This window comes from Ranitomeya variabilis, chromosome 1, assembly GCF_051348905.1.
Source record: "Ranitomeya variabilis isolate aRanVar5 chromosome 1, aRanVar5.hap1, whole genome shotgun sequence".
Lineage (NCBI taxonomy): Eukaryota > Metazoa > Chordata > Amphibia > Anura > Dendrobatidae > Ranitomeya > Ranitomeya variabilis.
Window position 1 is genome coordinate 487,544,209 of NC_135232.1, and position 26,332 is coordinate 487,570,540.

Below are 26,332 nucleotides of genomic sequence, written 5' to 3' on the forward strand. Positions count from 1 at the left end.
CTGCCCACTCCAAGGATTGCAGGAATCCATTCTGTACGCATTGACTCCTCCTCTTACACCAGTTCCTCAGAATCATCGCTGCAGGAGCCGTCACAGACCGCCTCCACATGGACCCGTGATGAACGTTTACCTGTTACGACCGACATGAGCACAGCCGTGGCCAAACGTCAACAGGCCGTCTTGAAATTAATTTATTTGGGGAATCGAAGCCACACAGCGCAGGAGCTCTGGAATGCCATCAAGCAGGAGAGCGATGTGTGGTTTGTGCCAGCGAATCTCCAGCCAGGCATGGTAGTGTGTGATAATGGCCGAAATCTGGTGGCAGCTCTGGGCCTCGGCAACCTCACTCACATCCCATGTCTGGCACATGTGCTCAATTTGGTCGTGCAGAGTTTTTTGAGGGACTATCCGGATCTTGATGCACTGCTGCACAAGGTCCGCCTAGAGTGTGCTCACTTGCGGCGTTCCAGCACGGCAAAAGCGCGCATTGCGGCTCTGCAGCGCCGACACCGCCTGCCGGAACATCACATCATATGTGACCTACCTACCAGGTGGAATTCCACGTTACATATGTTGGAGCGGTTGTGTGAGCAGCAGCAAGCTGTAATGGAGTACCAGCTGCTTCAGGCGCAAAGAAGTCGCACTCAGCGCCGTACAGACTTCACAACCACAGAGTGGGCCACTATGAATGACGTCTGCCAGGTTTTGCGTCCCTTTGATTATTCCACGCGGATGGCGAGTGCAGATGATGCACTAGTCAGCATGACTGTCCCCCTTATCTGCCTGCTTGAAAAATCACTGCAAGCGCTAAGGGATGATGTTGTGGAAGAGGTGGAGGATGAGGATTCACCATTTCCATCATCTTCTGGACAGTCAGCGCCACGTGGTTCCTCACAAACGCGTAGGCAGGGGACAGTTTGTGAGGAGGATGAGGAGGAGTCAATGGAGGAGGAAGACATCCGTCCAGAGGAGGGAGTTACACAATTGTCCAGTACTCAGTGTGTACAGCGAGGGTGGGGTGATGACGAGCGGGCAGAGATCACGCCTCCAGCAGGGGACAGCGTTTCTTGGGCAGTTGGCAGTCTGCAGCACATGGTGGATTACATGCTGCAGTGCCTGAGAAACGACCGCCGCATCGCCCACATTCTCAACATGTCTGATTATTGGGTGTTCACCCTCCTCGATCCTCGCTACCGGGACAACGTAGAAGGCCTCCTCATACCGTTGAACCGGGAGCGAAAAATGCGGGAGTACCAAGACACACTGGTGAATTCCATCATCTTCTCCATTCCAACTGAGAGAAGTGCTGCTAGTGCATTCCAAAGCAGCTCAGTGCGTCCAGGCAGTGGTGGAGGCTCTGCACAAAGAGGGAGCAGAAGCAGTGCCTCTGCCCAAGGCAAGACCAGTATGGCCCAACTGTGGCACAGTTTTCTGTGCCCGCCACAAAAGTCTACACCATCACAGACGGCTCCAGTCAGCAGGAGGCAACGGTTCCGTCAGATGGTGACAGACTACATGTCTTGCCCTCTTGCTGTACTCCCAGACGGCTCTTCACCTTTCAAGTTTTGGGTCTCAAAGCTGGATACATGGCCAGAGCTAAGCCAGTATGCATTGGAGGTGCTGTCTTGCCCTGCGGCCAGTGTATTATCGGAACGTGTCTTTAGTGCTGCAGGTGGTGTACTAACTGACCGTCGCATGCGACTATCCTCCGATAACGTTGACCGGCTTACTTTCCTGAAAATGAACAAGGCCTGGATCTCGCAGGAATTTGCCACTCCTCTTCCTAATTAAATAATTAGGTCACTGTCTACGTTATCCAGGTTTCCTGTTGTGTTCATCTTTCTACCACCTGAACTTAAATTCCTGGGCTCCAACACCGCCAGTTGAGGCTCAGACGTGCCGTCTGCACAGTCAAAACATACGACCCAGTGTTATTGGGTTTCAGTAACGTCAGCTGATCCCCAGCTGTGTAGCCGGCAATGTGTCCTGCGACCGCCACGCTGACACAACAACTGAAATGTAAGGGAATCTGTCCCCCCCCCCAAGGCGTTTGTTACTGAAAGAGCCACCTTGTGCAGCAGTAATGCTGCACAAGGAAAAGGTAGCTATTTTTGTTTAGCTCCTTGCACACGCAGAACTTAACACTTATAAAATGTGTCCACTGATACCGTAAAACCGTCCCGGAGGTGGGACTTTCCTTCGTAATATGACGCAGCACAGCCGTCATTCCTACCCCCTTGGCGCCGTGCCCCGGCTCCTCAGCGTTGTTTGATTCCGTCCCGGAGCCTGCGCTGTTATGTTATCCCGTGGCCAGGCACACTTAGCGCTGCCCGTCTTCTGACATCATTTGGTGTCAGGATGGCTGCGCCTGTGCGGCCGCGCTGGCCGAGAGCCCGCCTCGCAGTGTCTTCTGATTTAATCCCACTGGGGGCCTGAGATCCATGGACATGCGCAGTGCATATCTGAACCTCCACCTCTCACTCATCTCCCTACGGCTTCTTCAGACTGTGCGGTGTCAGCTGGTCCCTAATAGCATGCCACGGCCGTGACACCGCACAGTCTTAAGAAGCCGTAGGGAGGGGAGTGAGAGGCAAGAATATGCACTGCGCATGGCCATGGATCCCAGGCCCGCAGTGGGATTACATTAGACGACACTGCGAGGCGGGCTCTCGGCCAGCGCATCCGCACAGGCGCAGCCAGCCTGACACCAAATGATGTCAGAAGATGGGCAGCGCTAAGTGTGCCTGGCCACGGGATAACATAACAGCGCAGGCTCCGGGACGGAATCAAACAACGCTGAGGAGCCATGGCACGGCGCCGGGGGGGTAAGAATGACGGCTGTGCTGCGTCATATTACGAAGGAAAGTCCCACCTCCGGGACGGTCTCACGGTTTCAGGGGACACATTTGAAAAGAGCCACCTTTTCCTTTTGCATCTTTTGTGCTGCACAAGCTGGCTCTTTCAGCTACAAACGCCTTGGGGGGGGGTTAAAGGTTCCCTTTCGACTTTCTCCAATCAGGCTTCGGCCTACATTGTGTTCCTCTGCTTCTCCTGCTGTCCCTGGGCTCCAACACCGCTAGTTGCCGTCCAGGAGTGCTGTCCGCACAGTCCCAACAGTCGCTCCTCTGTTATTGGGGTTCAGTAACGTCAGCTGTTCCCCTGCTGTGTGTGTGGCAATCCCTCCTACCTCCTCCTACCTCCTCCTCCTCCTCCACCTGTCCCTGGGCTCCAACACCGCTAGTTGCCGTCCAGAAGTGCTGTCCGCACAGTCCCAACAGTCCTTCCTCTGTTATTGGGGTTCAGTAACGTCAGCTGTTCCCCTGCTGTGTGTGTGGCAATCCCTCCTACCTCCTCCACCTCCTCCTCCTCCTCCACCTGTCCCTGGGCTCCAACACCGCTAGTTGCCGTCCAGAAGTGCTGTCCGCACAGTCCCAACAGTCCCTCCTCTGTTATTGGGGTTCAGTAACGTCAGCTGTTCCCCTGCTGTGTGTGTGGCAATCCCTCCTACCTCCTCCTACCTCCTCCTCCTCCTCCACCTGTCCCTGGGCTCCAACACCGCTAGCTGCCGTCCAGAAGTGCTGTCCGCACAGTCCCAACAGTCCCTCCTCTGTTATTGGGGTTCAGTAACGTCAGCTGTTCCCCTGCTGTGTGTGTGGCAATCCCTCCTACCGCCTCCTACCTCCTCCTCCTCCACCTGTCCCTGGGCTCCAACACCGCTAGTTGCCGTCCAGAAGTGCTGTCCGCACAGTCCCAACAGTCCCTCCTCTGTTATTGGGGTTCAGTAACGTCAGCTGTTCCCCTGCTGTGTGTGTGGCAATCCCTCCTACCTCCTCCACCTCCTCCTCCTCCTCCACCTGTCCCTGGGCTCCAACACCGCTAGTTGCCGTCCAGAAGTGCTGTCCGCACAGTCCCAACAGTCCCTCCTCTGTTATTGGGGTTCAGTAACGTCAGCTGTTCCCCTGCTGTGTGTGTGGCAATCCCTCCTACCTCCTCCACCTCCTCCTCCTCCTCCACCTGTCCCTGGGCTCCAACACTGCTAGTTGCCGTCCAGAAGTGCTGTCCGCACAGTCCCAACAGTCCCTCCTCTGTTATTGGGGTTCAGTAACGTCAGCTGTTCCCCTGCTGTGTGTGTGGCAATCCCTCCTACCTCCTCCTACCTCCTCCTCCTCCTCCACCTGTCCCTGGGCTCCAACACTGCTAGTTGCCGTCCAGAAGTGCTGTCCGCACAGTCCCAACAGTCCCTCCTCTGTTATTGGGGTTCAGTAACGTCAGCTCTTCCCCTCCTGTGTGTGTGGCAATCCCTCCTACCTCCTCCACCTCCTCCTCCTCCTCCACCTGTCCCTGGGCTCCAACACCGCTAGTTGCCGTCCAGAAGTGCTGTCTGCACAGTCCCAACAGTCCCTCCTCTGTTATTGGGGTTCAGTAACGTCAGCTGTTCCCCTGCTGTGTGTGTGGCAATCCCTCCTACCTCCTCCTACCTCCTCCTCCTCCTCCACCTGTCCCTGGGCTCCAACACTGCTAGTTGCCGTCCAGAAGTGTTGTCCGCACAGTCCCAACAGTCCCTCCTCTGTTATTGGGGTTCAGTAACGTCAGCTGTTCCCCTGCTGTGTGTGTGGCAATCCCTCCTACCTCCTCCACCTCCTCCTCCTCCTCCACCTGTCCCTGGGCTCCAACACCGCTAGTTGCCGTCCAGAAGTGCTGTCCGCACAGTCCCAACAGTCCCTCCTCTGTTATTGGGGTTCAGTAACGTCAGCTGTTCCCCTGCTGTGTGTGTGGCAATCCCTCCTACCTCCTCCTACCTCCTCCTCCTCCTCCACCTGTCCCTGGGCTCCAACACCGCTAGTTGCCGTCCAGAAGTGCTGTCCGCACAGTCCCAACAGTCCCTCCTCTGTTATTGGGGTTCAGTAACGTCAGCTGTTCCCCTCCTGTGTGTGTGGCAATCCCTCCTACCTCCTCCACCTCCTCCTCCTCCTCCACCTGTCCCTGGGCTCCAACACCGCTAGTTGCCGTCCAGAAGTGCTGTCTGCACAGTCCCAACAGTCCCTCCTCTGTTATTGGGGTTCAGTAACGTCAGCTGTTCCCCTGCTGTGTGTGTGGCAATCCCTCCTACCTCCTCCTACCTCCTCCTCCTCCTCCACCTGTCCCTGGGCTCCAACACCGCTAGTTGCCGTCCAGAAGTGCTGTCCGCACAGTCCCAACAGTCCCTCCTCTGTTATTGGGGTTCAGTAACGTCAGCTGTTCCCCTGCTGTGTGTGTGGCAATCCCTCCTACCTCCTCCACCTCCTCCTCTTCCTCCTCCTGTCCCTGGGCTCCAACACCGCTAGTTGCCGTCCAGAAGTGCTGTCCACACAGTTCCAACAGTCCCTCCTCTGTTATTGGGGTTCAGTAACGTCAGCTGTTCCCCTGCTGTGTGTGTGGCAATCCCTCCTACCTCCTCCACCTCCTCCTCCTCCTCCACCTGTCCCTGGGCTCCAACACCGCTAGTTGCCGTACAGAAGTGCTGTCCGCACAGTCCCAACAGTCCCTCCTCTGTTATTGGGGTTCAGTAACTTCAGCTGTTCCCCTGCTGTGTGTGTGGCAATCCCTCCTACCTCCTCCTACCTCCTCCTCCTCCTCCACCTGTCCCTGAGCTCCAACACCGCTAGTTGCCGTCCAGAAGTGCTGTCCGCACAGTCCCAACAGTCCCTCCTCTGTTATTGGGGTTCAGTAACATCAGCTGTTCCCCTGCTGTGTGTGTGTGGCAATCCCTCCTACCTCCTCCACCTCCTCCTCCTCCTCCACCTGTCCCTGGGCTCGGCTCCAACACCGCTAGTTGCCGTCCAGAAGTGCTGTCCGCACAGTCCCAACAGTCCCTCCTCTGTTATTGGTGTTCAGTAACGTCAGCTGTTCCCCTGCTGTGTGTGTGGCAATCCCTCCTACCTCCTCCACCTCCTCCTCCTCCTCCACCTGTCCCTGGGCTCCAACACCGCTAGTTGTTGTCCAGAAGTGCTGTCCGCACAGAGCCAAACACCTCGCCAATGTGTTAGTGGGGTTCAGCACCGCCAGCTGTTCCCCTGCTGTGTATACGGCAACGTGTACTGCGACCGCCACGCAGGCACAACAAGTTAAATTTAAGGGAACCTGTCCCCCCCCCCCCCAGGCGTTTGTTACTGAAGGAGCCACCTTGTGCAGCAGTAATGATGCAAAGGGAAAAAGTGCCTCTTTTCGTGGTGCTCCTTGCACATGCTGAACCTAACACTTATGAAAAGTGTCCCCTCCTACCGTGATACCGTCCGGTTGGTGTAACTGTCCTTTGTGATGTGACGCAGCACAGCCGTCATTCTTACCCCCTTGGCGCCGTGCGCCGCCTCCTCAGCGTTGTTTGAATCAGTCCCGGAGCCTGCGCTGTTAGGTTAGCCCTTGGCCATGCACACATTTTGCGCTGCCCGTCTTCTGACATCATTTGGTGTCAGGCTGGCTGCGCCTGTGCGGCCGCGCTGGCCGAGAGCCCGCCTCGTACTGTCTTCTGATTTAATCCCACTGGGGACCTGAGATCCATGGACATGCGCAGTGCATATCTGAACCTCCACCTCTCACTCATCTCCCTACGGCTTTTTCAGACTGTGCGGTGTCAGCTGGTCCCTAATAGCATGCCATGGCCGTGACACCGCACAGTGTGAAGAAGCCGTAGGGAGGGGAGTGAGAGGTGAGGATATGCACTGCGCATGGCCACGGATCCCAGGCCCATGGTGGGATTACATTAGACGACACTGCGAGGCGGGCTCTCGGCCAGCGTGGCCGCACAGGCGCAGCCAGCCTGACACCAAATGATGTCAGAAGACGGGCAGCGCAAAATGTGTGCATGGCCAAGGGCTAACCTAACAGCGCAGGCTCCGGGACTGATTCAAACAACGCTGAGGAGGCGGCGCACGGCGCCAAGGGGGTAAGAATGACGGCTGTGCTGCGTCACATCACAAAGGACAGTTACACCAACCGGACGGTATCACGGTAGGAGGGGACACTTTTCATAAGTGTTAGGTTCAGCATGTGCAAGGACCATAATTAAAAGAGCTAAGTTTACCTTTTCCAGCATTAGTGCTGTACACGATGGCTCTTTCAGCTACAAACGCTTGGGGGGGGGGTTAAAGTTTCCCTTTCAACTTGCTCCAGTGCAGGCTTCGGCCTACACTGTAATCCCTCTCCTCCTCCTGCTGACCCTGGGCTCTAACACCGCCAGTTGGGGCCCAGATGTGCTGGCTGCACAGAGCCAAACACCAGCCAATGTGTCAGTGGGGTTCAGCACCGCCAGCTGTTCCCCTGCTGTGTAGCCGGCAACGTGTCCTGCAAAAGCCTCGCAGGCACAAGAACTGAAATTGAAGGGAACCTGTCCCCCCTCCCCCAGGCGTTTCTACGTTTTACAGCCACCTTGTACGACAGTAATGCTGCATGTGTGCAAGGTGGCTCCGAAACTTATTCTCCTTGCCCAGGTTGAACTGAACACGTCTAAAATGAGTCCTCTGCGACGATTAAAACATCCCTCAGGTGTGATTTTCCTTTGCATTGACACGCAACAAGCTCCTTGGTAGCGCTGCTCGTCTTCTGGCATCATTGTTTGGCTGCCTGCACCTCTGCGGCCGCCCTGACCCACACAACGCCCCTCGGTGTCTTATTTATTGGGACTGCGAGGGTGTGATTGATGGGCATGAGCAGTGCATCAGTTCGCCTGTCCCTCATCTCCTTCCGCCTTCTTCAGACTGTGCGGCTTCATGGCCGTGGCATGCGATAAGGGATCAGCTGACGCCGCACAGTCTGAAGCGGGTGTAAGGACCCGAGTGTGAGAGGCGAACATATGTGCTGCGCCAGGCCATGAATCCCAGCCCCGCAGTGTTTTAACAATGTTAAGACACTGCAGGGCTGGGATTCATGGTCATCGCGAACCGCACCGGCCGACATTAAATGATGTCAGAAGATGGGCAGCGCTAACAGCGCTAGGCCAGGGGATAACACGACAGCGCAGACTCCTGTACAGCAAATAACAACGCTCAGGAGGCTGCACCCAGCACCAAGGTGGGATTCTTGACATCTGTGCTGCGTCTCATTACGAAGGGAACTCGCGCCTCCAACACAGTTTGACTGTATAAAGGGCTAAATGTTATACGTGTTTCATTCAGCGTGTGCAAGGAGAAAAATTAAAAGAGCAACCTTTGACTTGTGCAGCACTACTGCTGCATAAGCTGTGGCTCTTCTACTTTGTAACCCCTGAGGGGGGGTTAAAGGTTACCTTTGAAATTGGTTCAATTAGGCTTCGGCCTACACTCTGCTCCCCCTGCAGAGCCCGGGCTCCAACACCGCCAGTTGGGGCCCGGTACTGCTAGCTGCACAGAGAAAAACACCAGCCAATGTGTCAGTGGGGTTCAGCACCGCCAGCTGTTCCCCTGCTGTGCAGCCGGCAACATGTCCTGCAACTGCCACGCAGACACAACAGACCCAAAGCTGCCGCCAGTGCAGGCTTCGGCCTACACTCTGCTCCCTCTCCTCCTCCTGCTGACCCTGGGCTCTAACACCGCCAGTTGGGGCCCGGTACTGCTAGCTGCACAGAGAAAAACACCAGCCAATGTGTCAGTGGGGCTCAGCACCGCCAGCTGTTCCCCTGCTGTGCAGCCGGCATCGTGTCCTGCAAAAGCCACGCAGACACAAGAACTGAAATTGAAGGGAACCTGTCCCCCCTCCCCCAGGCGTTTGTATGTTTTACAGCCACCTTGTACAGCGGTAATGCTGCATGTGTGCAAGGTGGCTCATAAACGTATTCTCCTCGCACATGTGGAACTGAAAACACGTCTAAAATGTGTCCTCTGTGTGACCATTTAACCGTCCCGGAGGTGTGACTTTCCTTTGTAATGACACGCTGCAACCCCCTTGGTAGCGCTGCCCGTCTTCTGGCATCATTGTTTGGCTGCCTGCGCCTCTGCGGCCGCCCTGACCCACACAACGCCCCTCGGTGTCTTATTTATTGGGACTGCGAGGGTGTGATTGATGGGCATGAGCAGTGCATCAGTTCGCCTGTCCCTCATCTCCTTCCGCCTTCTTCAGACTGTGCGGCTTCATGGCCGTGGCATGCGATAAGGGATCAGCTGACGCCGCACAGTCTGAAGCGGGTGTAAGGACCCGAGTGTGAGAGGCGAACATATGTGCTGCGCCAGGCCATGAATCCCAGCCCCGCAGTGTTTTAACAATGTTAAGACACTGCAGGGCTGGGATTCATGGTCATCGCGAACCGCACCGGCCGACATTAAATGATGTCAGAAGATGGGCAGCGCTAACAGCGCTAGGCCAGGGGATAACACGACAGCGCAGACTCCTGTACAGCAAATAACAACGCTCAGGAGGCTGCACCCAGCACCAAGGTGGGATTCTTGACATCTGTGCTGCGTCTCATTACGAAGGGAACTCGCGCCTCCAACACAGTTTGACTGTATAAAGGGCTAAATGTTATACGTGTTTCATTCAGCGTGTGCAAGGAGAAAAATTAAAAGAGCAACCTTTGACTTGTGCAGCACTACTGCTGCATAAGCTGTGGCTCTTCTACTTTGTAACCCCTGAGGGGGGGTTAAAGGTTACCTTTGAAATTGGTTCAATTAGGCTTCGGCCTACACTCTGCTCCCCCTGCAGAGCCCGGGCTCCAACACCGCCAGTTGGGGCCCGGTACTGCTAGCTGCACAGAGAAAAACACCAGCCAATGTGTCAGTGGGGTTCAGCACCGCCAGCTGTTCCCCTGCTGTGCAGCCGGCAACGTGTCCTGCAACTGCCACGCAGACACAACAGACCCAAAGCTGCCGCCAGTGCAGGCTTCGGCCTACACTCTGCTCCCTCTCCTCCTCCTGCTGACCCTTTGCTCCAACACTGCTAGTTGGGGCTCTAGGAAGACAAGCTTGAATAGGTCCCCATCCTGGTTCCAGCACCGTCAGCTGGTTCCGGGCAGAGCCTTTGGCTTAGGTGCCTCCCTCTGGGTATCCGAGTTCCACCAACGTCAGGTGGTCCTTGGTAGTGCTTTCAGGCACGGGTACCTCCTGCTTAGTAACCGGGTTCCAGTAACGTCAGCTGGTCCTCGGTAGTTCCATTGGCTCTTGGACCTTCGGGTAGCCATCCGAGTTCCAGTTCCATCAGCTGGTTCTCGGCATTTTCTCAGCTTTCTTGTACCTTCTGCTACATTTCCAAGTTCAAGAGACTAAACACGATGACCCGGAAGACCACCCCTAAGATGACGACGACACCAGAGACGACAACCACCGTGATGACGACGACCCTGGAGACGATGACCCTGAAGACCACCCCGATGACGACGACCCCGGAGACGACGACCCTGAAGACCACCCCGATGACGACGACCCCGGAGACGACGACCCTGGAGACGACGACGACCTGGAAGACCGAGAAGCAGAAGAACAAGAGGCTGCAGAACAAAGAGCAGAAGAACATTAAGCATAAGACTAAATATCAGAGCAAAAGATATTATCTAAATTATAAGCAGAAGAAGACTAAGCAGTGTATGGGGGTGAGTCCGTTCCTCCTCGTGGTGCCCCTGGATAAAGCCTGATGCTGCAGGCCAAATTGAACGCGGACAAATGTAACTCTTTTGTGACAGGCAGAACGGAAGGTGTAATCTTCAAACTTTTATAGATAACAACTACGGGAATGCCTGTCACAAATAAGAATATGATGAAGAAGTAGAATATGATGAAGATAATAGTAAAAAAAAAAGAATATGAACAATGTAACCAAAAAAATAATTGGTAGAAGATGAAGAAGAAGATGAATAAGGTGAAGAAGTTGATGTCAAAGAAGCTGATGATGAGGATAATGAAGAAGAAAGTGTGGGAGAAGTAAAAAAGAAGGTGAAGGGCGTGGAAGTAGTGAAACATCAATATCTGACAAAATAAAAAAAAAATTAACATAGTCAAAATCTTTCTAACGCCGAACGTCATAAAAAACAAAACAAAATCCTGCTATTCTATTAGATTGGGCTAAACCTCTGTGCCTTTAATGTCTCCGCCACGTCCCCCAATACATCCTATATTATTCTTAGTTGTTTTCCTTCATGTAGAATGAACCTACAAGGAAAGAAAGGGTTTATTTTAATTCCGATATTTTCGTCCCATTGACTTGCATTGGGATCGGGTATCGGTATCGGATTAGATCCGATACTTTGACGGTATCGGCCGATACTTTCCGATACCGATACTTTCCGATATCGGAAGGTATCGCTCAACACTACTTGTACCGTGAAAGAGACTGACAATTTTGTTGTGGCCAAGATGGCAGCCATGAAGATGGCAGAAAATGGCATTGAAGAAGAAGACAATAGGGACCCCCTCCTTCATGGGCGTAACAGTACAGACATGGCGCCAAAATCCACCTGCCGATATTCCCCGGTCTGCCCCTGGTGAATGCGGATGAACAAAAGAAAGCCTCGCCCTCCTCTACAGAATTCAAGCAAATGGATGGAGTTGTCGGGGGCACCCCCACCTGGAAACGGGTGGGGACTACAAGGAAAATTTGGGTGCAGCTGCGCGGCACCATTGTGTGATCCTGGACCGGCAGCGATGGAGCACTCCTGCACCCATAGCTGCCAAGGCATAAGCAGCATGGAGTGGAGGTGGCGGCAGGAAGATGTGGGAACTCGGCCCGGCAGACGTGGGAAGAAATTGCAGAGGACTCCCCTTACCCACTCCTAGAGTTGTCTCAGGCACAGAGTCGGCGGCCGGCAGAGTCATCTTCATCCCAGAGGCTGGAACATCATGCAGAGCCAGCATCGCGACATTAGAAGGCGGAGTCCTGTCATTCAGAACCCAAGTTTTTGACTAAGTGAGGATTGGAACTGGTGTCCACCCTGGAAGAACCATGGTCAGAGTCCGAGGATGGGCCTGGCCTTTATCTACCGGCTGACTACGTAGGTGCAGCCGCGGAAGGATACATCGTTCCCGGGATGGGCACGGCCATCAGTCCAGCTCCTGAGTGGGTGAATGCTTCTCAGCCCCCGACCCTGCAGGGATGGTCTCACACATGGCCCCCTGTTGCAGAGGCAGTTGTCCAAATGCACATCCTTGAAGGGAGATCAGTACCACCTCCCAGTTCCGCAGAGGCCCAGCCTGTCTCTGCTAAAGCCATGTCCCTGGGTGCCTCCAATTTTCATTCACCAGTGGAGGGCCCCTTTCCCACTCCCAGGCTGTTGTAATTCCGCTCTTGGGCTCCCTCCGGTGGTTTTAAGTGGTATGGCTGCTCCTTGGATTTAGTAGTCAGTAGCTGCTTCCACTGATTGTCTTTCTGGCTCGGCTATTTAGCCTGGTTCTATCCTTCAGCCATTGCCACTTGTCAATGGTTCCTGGTTGGATTCACATCTCTGCTTGGATTTCCCTGATATTCTGACCAGTTCAGCAAAGATAAGTCTTTGCTTTGTTCTTTTGCAGTCCACTTGTTGTGGACTTAATCGTTCTGCACTTTCTATGTTTTTTCTAGTCCAGCTTGTCAGTATGGATTAATTCAGTTAAGCTGGAAGCTCTGGGAAGCAGATTTACCCTCCACACCTTTAGTCAGGTGTGGAGATTTTTGTAAACTCTGTGGTGGATTTTTCTAGTTTTTAATACTGACCGCACAGTATTCTGTCCTGTTCTATCTATCTAGTTAGACTGGCCTCCTTTGCTACATACTGGTTTCATTCTGCGTATGTCAGTTCCCTCTCCACTCACAGTCAATATTTGTGGGGGGCTGTCTATGCTTTGGGAATTTTCTCTGAGGCAAGATAGCTTTCCTGTTTCTATCTTTAGGGGTAGTTAGTTCTCCGGCTGTGACGAGGTGTCTAGGGAGTGACAGGAACATCCCACGGCTACTTCTAGTGTTGTGTTAAGCTCAGAAACTGCGGTCAGTACAGGTACCACCTCCTCCAGAGCACGTCCCATGTTGCTCCTAAACCACCAGTTCATAACAGTACAAGTTGCCAAAACTGAATTAAATGCATCTCAAAAGAAGGAAAAAGAAGTTCTGAGCCATTTTTTTTCTGCAGTCTGTTTTGTCTTTTTTTTCCTCTTAATCTCTGGGTGGTTCAGGATTTTGGTGCTGGCATGGATGTTCAGGGTTTGTTTTCTCGTGTGGATCAACTTGCTGCAAGAGTACAGAGTATCCAAGATTATGTTGTCCAGACTCCGGCTTTAGAGCCTAGAATTCCAACTCCTGATTTGTTTTTTGGGGACAGATCCAAGTTTTTGAACTTTAAAAATAACTGCAAATTGTTTTTTGCCTTGAAACCCCGTTCCTCTGGTGATTCCATTCAGCTGGTTAAAATTGTCATCTCTCTGCTGTGTGGTGACCCTCAGGACTGGGCATTCTCCCTTGAATCAGGGGATCCGGCATTGCTTAATGTAGACGCATTTTTTCAAGCGCTCAGATTATTGTATGACGAACTTAATTCTGTGGATCATGCAGAAAAGACCTTGTTGGCCCTGTGTCAGGGTCAGGAAGCGGCAGAAGTATACTGCCAGAAATTTAGAAAATGGCCTGTGCTCACTAAATGGAATGAGGAGGCTCTGGCAGCAATTTTTAGAAAGGGTCTTTCTGAAGCCCTTAAAGATGTTATGGTGGGGTTCCCCACGCCTGCTGGTTTGAGCGAATCTATGTCTCTAGCCATTCAGATTGATCGGAGCCTGCGCGAGCGTAAAGTTGTGCACCATATGGCAGTATCCTCTGAGCGGAGTCCTGAGCCTATGCAATGTGATAGGATTTTGACTAGAGCAGAACGGCAGGGATTCAGACGCCAGAATAGGCTGTGTTTTTACTGTGGTGATTCTGCTCATGTTATTTCTGATTGCCCTAAGCGTACTAAGAGGGTCGCTAGGTCTGTTACCATCAGTACTGTACAGCCTAAATTTCTCTTATCTGTGACCTTGATTTGCTCATTGTCGTCCTTTTCTGTCATGGCATTTGTGGATTCAGGCGCTGCACTGAACTTAATGGACTTGGAATTCGCCAGGCACTGTGGTTTTTCCTTGCAGCCTTTGCAGAGCCCTATTCCTTTGAGGGGCATTGATGCTACGCCGTTGGCCAAGGATAAACCTCAGTATTCGACTCAGCTGACCATGTGCATGGCTCCAGTACATCAGGAAGATTGCCGTTTTCTGGTGTTGCATAATTTGTATGATGTTGTTGTGCTGGGTTTTCCATGGTTACAGGGACATAATCCGGTGCTGGATTGGAAATCTATGTCTGTGACTAGTTGGGGTTGTCAAGGGGTACATAGTGACGTTCCTTTGATGTCAATTTCCTCTTCCCCCTCTTCTGAAATTCCTGAGTTTTTGTCGGATTTCCAGGATGTATTTGATGAGCCCAAGTCCAGTTCCCTTCCTCCACATAGGGACTGTGATTGTGCTATTAACTTGATTCCTGGCTGTAAGTTCCCTAAGGGCCGACTTTTCAATCTGTCTGTGCTAGTGTCACGACCTACCGAAGGATCAATCGGGTGGACCCACTGGACCGCAAATACAGCGGTTGCTGATACCAGGAAGGGAGAGCCAGACCAGGGAAGCAGGTTCAAAAGCTTTATTGTAAGAAATACAAATATACTAGGGGAGACACCCCAAAGGAAGGCCACAGGACCAAAACACCAGGGTGCCTCTAAGGAGTCCAAGGCTTGGAGTGACCCCTATACAGGGATTTCCCCTTGACCTCCAATAGAGGGTCCGATGAAGCAGAAACCTGTGTTAAACCGACCTAGGAGGTTGGGAAGAAATGAACGGACAAAAACGGGGCAGAATGAGGAACTTGGAAGCAGGCTGAAGACTGCAGGGAACCGCACTGGATACGGGACTCAGGATGCCGAGAAGACCAGACACGATCCTAGGGAAAAAGGTAAACAGAGTAAGACAGGCAAATTGGACTGGTAAGCCTAGCTAGACAAGACCTGGAGCAGAGACTTCAGGATAATAGAAGTTGCCCAGGCGGCGTCCAGGAGTGACTGAGATCCTTATATACCTCCAGCCTCAGGTGATAGGCCGGGAGAAGGGGCAGTGAGTGGAGAGAGCCGGCCCTTTAAGAAGCCAGAGAGCTCGCCTGCCTGCCCCCTATGCACTCCCTAGGAGAGGAAGAGGAAGGAGGAAGTGCAGCAGACATGGGAGCAAGGACCCAGGCAGCATGTCTGCAGGGACGGACCCCGGAGCGCCGGCGGACGACCGGAGCGTGACCCTGCTGGCTCAGGACAGGACCAGAAGAGGTATGAGCAGGCGGGGAAGAGAAAGTGGGTGCCCCGGACCGCGAGGTGGTGACAGTGCCCCCCCTCTAGGCCCCCCCGGGCGGCGACTGGCAAGGAACCGACGTAGGAGACGAGGAGCATGGATGTTGCCCTCCGGTTCCCAGGACCTCTCCTCAGGACCAAACCCCTTCCAGTCGACCAGGTACCATGTGGCACGCCCTCTCTTCTTCACGTCCAGAATGGCACTGACCTCATACTCATCATTGGCCGAAATCGGAGGCGGACGCTCTCCCGGATCCTGGGAGAAGCGGTTGAGGATCACAGGTTTGAGGAGGGAACGGTGGAAAGAATTATGTATTCGCAGAGAAGGAGGCAGTAGTAGCCGATAGCACACATCGTTGAGTCTCCGGGACACCTCGAATGGTCCGATGTACCGAGGTCCGAGCTTGAAGGAGGGCACCTTAAGGCAGACGTACTTGGCTGATAACCATACCTTGTCACCCGGTTGAAACATCTGGGCATCAAGTCTTCTCTTGTCGGCATGGTCCTTCATACGCAGGGAAGCTTTCACAAGAGCTTCACGAGTCTTGTTCCAGATGTTGGCGAAGTCGCGAGCCACAGCCTCTGCTGCAGGATTGGGAGTCGCGATGTCCAAGGGAGTCGGGATCCTCGGGTGCTGTCCATATACAATAAAAAATGGAGTGTTACGAGAGGACTCACCAACATGATTATTGTACGAGAACTCCGCCCAAGGCAGTAGGGACGACCAGTTGTCGTGGTGTGCGTTGACAAAGTGTCGTAGAAAACCTGCCAACACCTGGTTTACCCGTTCCACCTGTCCGTTAGACTGTGGATGATAAGCCGAAGAGAAGTCCAAGGCAATATCGAGTTTCCTGCAGAGAGACCACCAGAATCAGGACACGAATTGTACTCCCCTATCGGAAACAATGTTGGAGGGTAAACCATGCAACCGGAGGATATGTTGAACAAACAACTCGGCCAGCTTGGGTGCTGAAGGAAGACCAGGCAGAGAAATGAAGTGACTCATCTTGGAAAATCTGTCCACCACGACCCAGATGACAGTATTCCCGGAGGATGCAGGGAGATCCGTGATGAAGTCCATCGCAATGTGTTGCCATGGTTTTGATGGTATAGACAAGGGCAAGAGTTGACCGGCGGGAAGCCGTTTGGGGGTCTTGTTGCAGGCACAGGAAGAACAGGCAGAGACGTAGTCTGACACCTCTTGACGCATCCCAGGCCACCAGTAGTGCCGACCGATCAACTGTAGAGTCTTTGTCAGACCCGCGTGACCGGCTAGTAAGGAGGAATGTCCCCAGCGAAGGACGCGTTCTCGATTCTGTTCGGGAACCAGCGTCTTACCAGGAGGTACCTGCGACAGTAGAAGCGGTGCAACCATGATCACCTTGGATGGATCGATGATGGGACGAGGTTCCTCCTCCTGATCGTTGGTAAGAAAAGACCGGGAAAGGGCGTCAGCCTTGATATTCTTATCTGCGGGACGAAAATGAAGACGGTAGTCAAACCGAGCAAAGAATAAAGACCAACGGGCCTGGCGAGGATTGAGCCTCTGGGCAGACTGGAGATAGGCCAAGTTCTTCACCGCGCCCTCTAGGAGGTAACGCCACTCCTCCAAGGCCATCTTGATGGCAAGCAACTCACGTCACGGTCACCAATGGAGTAGTTCCGCTCACAGGGGGTAAAGGCCTTCGAAAAGAAGCCGCAAGAAGCCATACGTCCGGAGGCGGCTTTCTGCGTGAGGACGGCCCCGGCACCTGTGGAGGATGCGTCCACCTCCAAAAAGAACTGCTTCTCCGCGACGGGCCTGTGCAGGGCTGGTGCGGAGGAGAAGGCCCGTTTGAGTGCCTGGAAAGAACACTCGGCCTCTGGAGTCCATCCATTAGCAGGTACTCCCTTGCGTGTGAGTCCTGTGAGAGGCTTGACCAGATCCGAGAAGTGCTGGATAAACTGCCGGTAGTAGTTGGCGAATCCTACGAACCGCTGGATGGCTTTGATCCCGACGGGCCGAGGCCAGTTCATGATGGCCGACACCTTGTCAGGATCCATCTCCAGCCCAGAGTCAGAGACGATGTAGCCAAGGAACGGCAGAGAAGACCGCTCAAAGAGGCATTTCTCATACTTGGCATACAAGCGATTCTCCCGTAATCGAAGGAGAACTCGTCGGACGTCTCTTCTGTGTGTGGGTAGGTCTGGGGAGAAAACCAAGATGTCATCCAGGTGTACCACTACACATACGTACAGCATGTCACGGAAGATGTCGTTCACGAACTCCTGGAAAACGGCTGGTGCGTTGCACAGTCCAAAGGGCATCACCCGGTACTCGAAGTGACCATCACGGGTGTTGAAGGCGGTTTTCCACTCGTCACTGGCCTGGATGCGGACTAGGTTGTAAGCCCCTCGCAGGTCCAGCTTGGTGAAGATCCGGGCTCCCCGGAGCCGATCGAAGAGTTCTGGAATAAGAGGTAGTGGGTACTTATTCTTTACCGTGATAGCGTTTAATCCGCGGTAGTCAATGCAAGGACGCAAAGACCCGTCCTTCTTTTTCACGTAGAAGAACCCGGCTCCCACAGGGGATGTGGACCTCTGGATGAATCCCCGGGCCAAGCTGTCTGTGACGTATTCTGACATTGCCTGAGTCTCAGCAGGGGACAGAGGGTAGATTCGTATTGTAGGAAAAGAAGCACCTGGAACCAAATCGATGGGACAATCATAAGGCCTGTGCGGGGGCAAGACCTATGCTTCTCGTTTATCGAAGACATCCGCATATGCCCAGTAGGCCTCCGGAAGTCCGGGCAAGGAAGTAGGTGAGGGAGGCAAACGGATAGGCCGGACGGACAGCAGGCAACGGCTATGGCAGGCCGAACCCCAACGCTGGACCTCCCCATTACGCCAGTCTATGACTGGCTCATGCGTACGCAGCCATGGCAGACCGAGCAAGAAAGGCGGGGAGAGAGTGGGTAGCACGTAAAAGGCAATCTTCTCAGCATGGAGAGCTCCGATCTGAAGCTCCACCTCACTGATAATGCCCTCAACGGAATCTAGTAGGGGTCTCCCGTCTATGGTGGTGATGATGCGGGGATGCTGCAGGGGGTGTATAGGAATGCCGAGGCGGAGAGCCATGTCTCGCTGAATAAAGTTACCTGCAGATCCTGAGTCCAAATACGTCAACTCTGAGAATCGCCTGTCACCGACCTTCACCTGTATGGAAACAGTTAACAGTTGAGAGGTATCACTCTCACCTAGGATGGCCTCTCTTACCTGTCCTAGGTGGAGGAGTTTTCCGGTCTTCTGGGACATTGCCGGCGAAAACTCAGCCGGAGACGATCCACCTCCATGGGTTCGGGTGCTTCAGCAGATGAAGTGTTACCTGGTAACAGAGGCCTCTGAAAAGAGGGTGCCAATCGAGGTGGTCTTCTCTCCTGGGTTCTCTCCTTGGTGCGTTCTTGTAGGCGGCGATCTATCCGGACGGCAAGGGAGATGTATTCGTCAAGGGTACCGGGAAGATCTCGTACGGCGAGCTCGTCCTTCAGGCGACTGGATAACCCTCTCCGGAAGACACCGATCAGGGGCTCGTCAGACCAGCGAAGCTCAGAAGCCAACGTGCGAAACTGTATGGCGTATTGGCCAACCGACAGAGTACCTTGCTGTAAGTTGAACAACTCCTCCGTGACAGAAGCCACCCGACCAGGCTCATCAAAGATCTTCCGGAAGGTGTCCAAGAAGGCCCGCAAATCGGAAACAATGGGGTCCTCTCTCTCCAGTAGTGGGTTGAACCAGGCCAAGGCCTCGCCCTCCAGGTGTGATGCCAGAAAGGCCACTTTTGCCACATCCGTAGGGTATTGATGAGGGAGAAGCCTGAAATGCAGCTGGCATTGGTTGATAAAACCCCTGCACATTTTTGGATCCCCAGAGTACCTGGTGTGTTTGCAGAGACGAGGGGAAGAGAAGACGCCTCCACCGGAACTCAACACGGATGCAGCAATCGGGGCAGAAGGAGACCGCTGCAGATTCGAGAGCCGCTCGTCCACAGACGTCATGTAATCCAGCATCTGGGTCTGCATCCGTCCTTGTTGATCCAGCTCCTGATGGAGATCTGCAAGATGAGAGGAGTAAGATGCATCCACCCCCTGAGGGGAACTTAGACGGGCCTCAAGGGTCCGCATGAACGCAACAAGCTGTTCCTGGCTCTGGCAGAGACTAGCGAGCTCCCTCTGAGCATCGAACCTGGCATCAGCGGGGTCCATGGCCTGGGCAAAATCTGTCACGCCCTACCGAAGGATCAATCGGGTGGACCCACTGGACCGCAAATACAGCGGTTGCTGATACCAGGAAGGGAGAGCCAGACCAGGGAAGCAGGTTCAAAAGCTTTATTGTAAGAAATACAAATATACTAGGGGAGACACCCCAAAGGAAGGCCACAGGACCAAAACACCAGGGTGCCTCTAAGGAGTCCAAGGCTTGGAGTGACCCCTATACAGGGATTTCCCCTTGACCTCCAATAGAGGGTCCGATGAAGCAGAAACCTGTGTTAAACCGACCTAGGAGGTTGGGAAGAAATAAACGGACAAAAACGGGGCAGAATGAGGAACTTGGAAGCAGGCTGAAGACTGCAGGGAACCGCACTGGATACGGGACTCAGGATGCCGAGAAGACCAGACACGATCCTAGGGAAAAAGGTAAACAGAGTAAGACAGGCAAATTGGACTGGTAAGCCTAGCTAGACAAGACCTGGAGCAGAGACTTCAGGATAATAGAAGTTGCCCAGGCGGCGTCCAGGAGTGACTGAGATCCTTATATACCTCCAGCCTCAGGTGATAGGCCGGGAGGAGGGGCAGTGAGTGGAGAGGGGCTGGCCCTTTAAGAAGCCAGAGAGCTCGCCTGCCTGCCCCCTATGCACTCCCCAGGAGAGGAAGAGGAAGGAGGAAGTGCAGCAGACATGGGAGCAAGGACCCGGGCAGCATGTCTGCAGGGACGGACCCCGGAGCACCGGCGGATGACCGGAGCGTGACCCTGCTGGCTCAGGACAGGACCAGAAGAGGTATGAGCAGGCGGGGAAGAGAAAGTGGGTGCCCCGGACCGAGAGGTGGTGACAGCCAGAGCATGCCGCCATGCGGAGTTATGTTAAGGAGTCTTTGGAGAAGGGGCATATTCGGCCATCTTCGTCACCATTGGGAGCGGGATTCTTTTTTGTTGCCAAGAAGGATGGCTCCTTGAGACCCTGTATTGATTATCGCCTTCTTAATAAGATCACGGTCAAATTCCAATACCCTTTACCTTTGCTTTCTGATTTGTTTGCTCGGATCAAGGGGGCTAGTTGGTTTACTAAGATTGACCTTCGAGGGGCATATAATCTTGTTCATATTAAACAGGGTGACGAATGGAAAACTGCATTTAATATGCCCGAAGGCCATTTTGAATACCTTGTGATGCCTTTCGGACTCTCTAATGCTCCTTCTGTATTTCAGTCCTTCATGCATGATATTTTCCGCAGTTATCTTGATAAATTCATGATTGTGTATTTGGATGATATTTTGATTTTTTCCAATGATTGGGAGTCTCATGTGAAGCAGGTCAGGATGGTATTCCAGATCCTTCGTGATAATGCTTTATTTGTGAAGGGGTCTAAGTGCCTATTTGGAGTTCAGAAGGTCTCTTTTTTGGGTTTTTTTTTTTCTCCCTCGTCTATAGAAATGGATCCTATTAAGGTCCAAGCCATTCATGACTGGATTCAACCCACATCTGTGAAGAGTCTTCAGAAATTTTTGGGCTTTGATAATTTTTATCGCTGTTTCATTGCCAACTTTTCCAGTGTGGTTACGCCCCTGACCGATTTGACGAAGAAAGGCGCTGATGTGACGAATTGGTCCTCTGCGGCTGTTGAGGCCTTTTGGGAGCTTAAACGCTGATTTACTTCTGCCCCTGTGTTGCGTCAGCCAGATGTTTCTCTTCCTTTTCAGGTTGAGGTTGACGCTTCTGAGATTGGGGCAGGGGCTGTTTTGTCTCAGAGGAGTTCTGATGGTTCTTTGATGAAACCGTGTGCCTTTTTTTCCAGAAAGTTTTCGCCTGCGGAGCGCAATTATGATGTCGGCAATCGGGAGTTGTTGGCTATGAAGTGGGCATTTGAGGAGTGGCGACATTGGCTTGAGGGAGCCAAGCACCGCGTTGTGGTCTTGAACGATCATAAGAATCTGATTTACCTCGAGTCGGCCAAGCGGCTGAACCCTAGACAGGCTCGATGGTCCCTGTTTTTCTCCCGTTTTGATTTTGTGGTCTCGTATCTTCCGGGATCTAAGAATGTTAAGGTTGATGCCCTCTCTAGGAGTCTTTTGCCTGATTCTCCTGGAGTCCTTGAGCCGGTTGGCATTCTTAAGGAAGGGGTGATTCTTTCTGCCATCTCCCCTGATTTACGACGGGTGCTTCAGGAATTTCAGGCTGATAAACCTGACCGCTGTCCAGTGGGAAAGCTGTTTGTTCCTGATAGATGGACAAGTAAGGTAATTTCTGAGGTTCATTGTTCGGTGTTGGCTGGTCATCCTGGGATTTTTGGTACCAGAGATTTGGTTGCTAGGTCCTTTTGGTGGCCTTCCTTGTTGCGGGATGTGCATTTTGTGCAGTCCTGTGGGACTTGTGCCCGGGCCAAGCCTTGCTGTTCCCGCGCTAGTGGGTTGCTTTGGCCTTTGCCGGTACCTGAGAGGCCCTGGACGCATATTTCCATGGATTTTATTTCGGATCTTCCTGTTTCCCAGAAGATGTCTGTTATCTGGGTGGTTTGTGACCGGTTCTCTAAAATGGTCCATTTGGTACCTTTGCCTAAATTGCCTTCCTCCTCTGATTTGGTTCCATTGTTTTTTCAGCATGTGGTTCGTTTGCATGGCATTCCGGAGAATATTGTGTCTGACAGAGGTTCCCAGTTTGTTTCTAGGTTTTGGCGGGCCTTTTGTGCTAGGATGGGCATTGATTTGTCTTTTTCTTCGGCGTTTCATCCTCAGACAAATGGCCAAACTGAGCGAACTAATCAGACCTTGGAAACCTATTTGAGATGCTTTGTGTCTGCTGACCAGGATGATTGGGTGGCTTTCTTGCCGTTGGCCGAGTTTGCCCTTAATAATCGGGCTAGTTCGGCTACTTTGGTTTCGCCTTTCTTTTGTAATTTTGGTTTTCATCCTCGTTTTTCTTCGGGGCAGGTTGAGCCTTCTGATTGTCCTGGTGTGGATTCTGTGATGGACAGGTTACAGCAGATTTGGACTCATGTGGTAGACAATTTGACGTTGTCTCAGGAAAAGGCTCAAGTTTTGCTAACCGCCGTCGGTGTGTTGGTCCCCGGCTTCGGGTGGGGGATTTAGTCTGGTTATCTTCTCGTCATGTTCCTATGAAGGTTTCTTCCCCTAAGTTCAAGCCTCGGTTTATTGGTCCTTATAAGATTTCTGAGATTATCAATCCGGTATCTTTTCGTTTGGCCCTTCCAGACTCTTTTGCCATCCATAATGTTTTCCATAGATCTTTGTTGCGGAGATATGTGGTGCCCGTTGTTCCCTCTGTTGATCCTCCTGCCCCGGTGTTGGTTGATGGGGAGTTGGAATATGTGGTGGAGAAAATTTTGGATTCTCGTTTTTCGAGGCGGAGGCTTCAGTATCTTGTCAACTGGAAGGGTTATGGCCAGGAGGATAATTCTTGGGTTGTTGCCTCCGATGTCCATGCCACCGATTTGGTTCGTGCTTTTCACTTGGCTCATCCTGATCGGCCTGGGGGCTCTGGTGAGGGTTCGGTGCCCCCTCCTCAAAGGGGGGGTACTGTTGTAATTCCGCTCTTGGGCTCCCTCCGGTGGTTTTAAGTGGTGTGGCTGCTCCTTGGATTTAGTAGTCAGCAGTTGCTTCCACTGATTGTCTTTCTGGCTCGGCTATTTAGCCTGGTTCTATCCTTCAGCCATTGCCACTTGTCAATGGTTCCTGGTTGGATTCACATCTCTGCTTGGATTTCCCTGATATTCTGACCAGTTCAGCAAAGATAAGTTCTTGCTTTGTTCTTTTGCAGTCCACTTGTTGTGGACTTAATCGTTCTGCACTTTCTATGTTTTTCTAGTCCAGCATGTCAGTATGGATTAATTCAGTTAAGCTGGAAGCTCTGGGAAGCAGATTTACCCTCCACACCTTTAGTCAGGTGTGGAGATTTTTGTAAACTCTGTGGTGGATTTTTCTAGTTTTTAATACTGACCGCACAGTATTCTGTCCTGTTCTATCTATCTAGTTAGACTGGCCTCCTTTGCTACATACTGGTTTCATTCTGCATATGTCATTTCCCTCTCCACTCACAGTCAATATTTGTGGGGGGCTGTCTATGCTTTGGGAATTTTCTCTGAGGCAAGATAGCTTTCCTGTTTCTATCTTTAGGGGTAGTTAGTTCTCCGGCTGTGACGAGGTGTTTAGGGAGTGACAGGAACATCCCACGGCTACTTCTAGTGTTGTGTTAAGCTCAGGAACTGCGGTCAGTACAGGTACCACCTCCTCCAGAGCACGTCCCATGTTGCTCCTAAACCACCAGTTCATAACACAGGCAGGCTGCCTGGGTGGAAGATGTCATTAAGTGAAAGAAGCAGCGGGAGAAGGAGGTGTGGGCCGAAGTGTGTCAACCCAGAGGGGGCGCTCTCTGGCCAACATACTCATGGCTTGTTGGTGTATACCGACATAAAATGGGGGTACGGCTTTATTCAAGAAGAAGGGACTGACGCCAAGATGTATGTGAATGCGGCGTCAGTCAAGTTTGGCAAACAACTGCAGAAAGGAGAGCGGGTGTCCTTTTTCAAGGAGGACTGTCCTCAAGGGTACTATGCTATCCTGGTCACCCTCTGCAGTGAGTACAACTTGGGACTTTTTCCAGGTCCGGAGCAGGCGTCAGCAGCACCTGCCACTCAGCTACCACCCTTCTGTTGTAGACCACGACTTCTGCGGCTGCAGAGCCGCAACCGGGCATGGGACTCTTGCAAGGATCCAGCATGTGCTCCTAAGATTCATTGAAACTTTGCTGCTAAAAAAAAATGTGCACATTGCACCTCTTACTTAAAATAAACGGGACTGTTCCGCATCCCTGTGGGCAATGAAGCCTTGAAGTACCCCCAGAGATGCGTGTAGTATGGCCGGACGGCTTAAGTACATGAACACTTCTTTTGTTTAGTTTTTGGTTTTTGTTGCGCCTGTTGCGCCCTTTCTGCTGGAAAGCAGGAACTGTCTCCCGTAACCTTGCAGGACAGGCCTTGCATTTAATGCATAAGAAACAGTATGGGGGTGCCAAATGAAAAATGTGAACTTGGTTTTCCTGTGGCCATCCAGAACGTGGGTTCAAAGGCTTATTGGGGTGCGTGTAACTTTGGGGCAGGGAAGGCCTTGCATTCAATGCATAAACAAACAGTATGGGAGTACCAAATGAATAATAAATGTTTAGACCCTATAGAGTTTCCCAAGCTTTCTTGTGAAGATCAGGCCTTTTTAGATAAAAATATCACGTGGGAGGAAGTTCGTGAAGCAGCCATGTCTCTCTCCAATAGGAAAACTCCAGGCCCTGATGGCATACCCATAGAACTCTATAAAAGATATTTAGATCAGATAGGGCCAGTTCAGACGCAGACCCTTTCTGAGGTCCCTTTTATGATGCCAGCATAGTGGTAATACCAAAGCCAGATAAATCTGCTGAGGAGTTTGGCTCTTACCGCCCCATATCTCTGCTTAACACAGAATATAAAATACTCACTAAACTTATAGCTAAAGCTTAGTAATACTAAGTATAGTACATGAAGATCAATCTGGCTTTGTGCCAGGAAGATCCACCTCCTCTAATATTAGAAGGGTGCAGGTTATAACTCAGATAGGACACAAGTATGAGAAGCCTTGGGCGATAACCTCTTTAGATACTGCAAAGGCTTTTGATTCAATGGAGTGGAAGTTCTTGCAACGTGTTCTTCTGACATTTGGTTTCTCAGACAAATTTTGCAAGTGGATTGAACTACTTTATTATATGCCCAGAGCTAATATCCCTGTTAATGGTTTGTTGTTGGATTATTTTGCCCTGGGTAGGGGAACTAGACAGGGCTGCCCACTATCCCCAATGCTCTTTGCTCTTGCCATTGAGCCAATTGCACTTGCAATTAGACAGGATCCTATGGTGGAGGGAATCAATATCAACTCTAGGGTGGATAAGGTTGGATTATATGCTGATGATCTAGTGCTTTTTCTGGATAAAGTAGAGCAATCACTTCCAAGGGCAATTGATCTTATAAATTGTTTTGGGGAACTGTCTGTTAGGGGTTGAGTTCCCACCTCTGCACAGGGGGAATCTCGGGCCATCTCCGCTGCGGTCTCCCATTCTCCTGCCGCAGTGGAGGCTGCTCAGCGGAGACGTCGGTCTCAGCGTCTCGCTCAATCTGACTCTGTGAGGAGGATTACTGCTGCTCTTCCAGCTTCTGCGATTGTAGTCAGACTGCGAGTTGAGTCCACTAAGTTTGCACCTCGCTACTTGGGTCCTTTCAAGGTCCTTGAACAGGTTAACCCTGTGGTCTATCGTTTAGCCCTTCCGCCACGCCTGGGTATCACCGACACCTTTCATGTGTCCCTCTTGTAACCCGTACACATGTCCCGGTTTTCCGAGTCATCTGCTGGGACATTGGGTTCGTCTACGGACGATTACGAGGTGAACGCTATTTTGGGGTGTAAGGTCGTACGTGGCAAAAAACTTTATTTGGTGGACTGGAAGGGTTATGGTCCTGAGGACAGGTCTTGGGAGCCTGCTGAGCACATTAGGGCTCCGCAGCTCATTGCTGCCTTTGAGCGTAGCGAGGCCCAGGGAGGGGGGGGTAATGTTAGGGGTCGAGTTCCCACCTCTGCACAGGGGGAATCTCGGGCCATCTCCACTGCAGTCTCCCATTCTTCTCCTGCCGCAGTGGAGGCTGCTCAGCGGAGATGTTGGTCTCAGCGTCTCGCTCAATCTGACTCTGTGAGGAGGATTACTGCTGCTCTTCCAGCTTCTGCTATTGTAGTCAGTGCTGGGCAGCGGTGAGCAGATGCTTTTGGGACTAAGTCTTGCTTTTCACCT

At 52.3% G+C, this 26,332-nt stretch overlaps 1 long non-coding RNA gene across 1 annotated transcript; it reads right to left on the bottom strand.

The window, feature by feature from the left end:
* Positions 1-14,550: 14,550 nt before the first annotated feature.
* On the bottom strand, positions 14,551-18,553 carry LOC143793432 (uncharacterized). Its single transcript, XR_013220126.1, has 2 exons — positions 18,512-18,553; positions 14,551-14,862 (listed from the first exon to the last, which is right to left on the bottom strand). It is a non-coding gene; the product is annotated as an uncharacterized LOC143793432 (long non-coding RNA).
* Between the last annotated feature and the right edge of the window lie 7,779 nt (positions 18,554-26,332).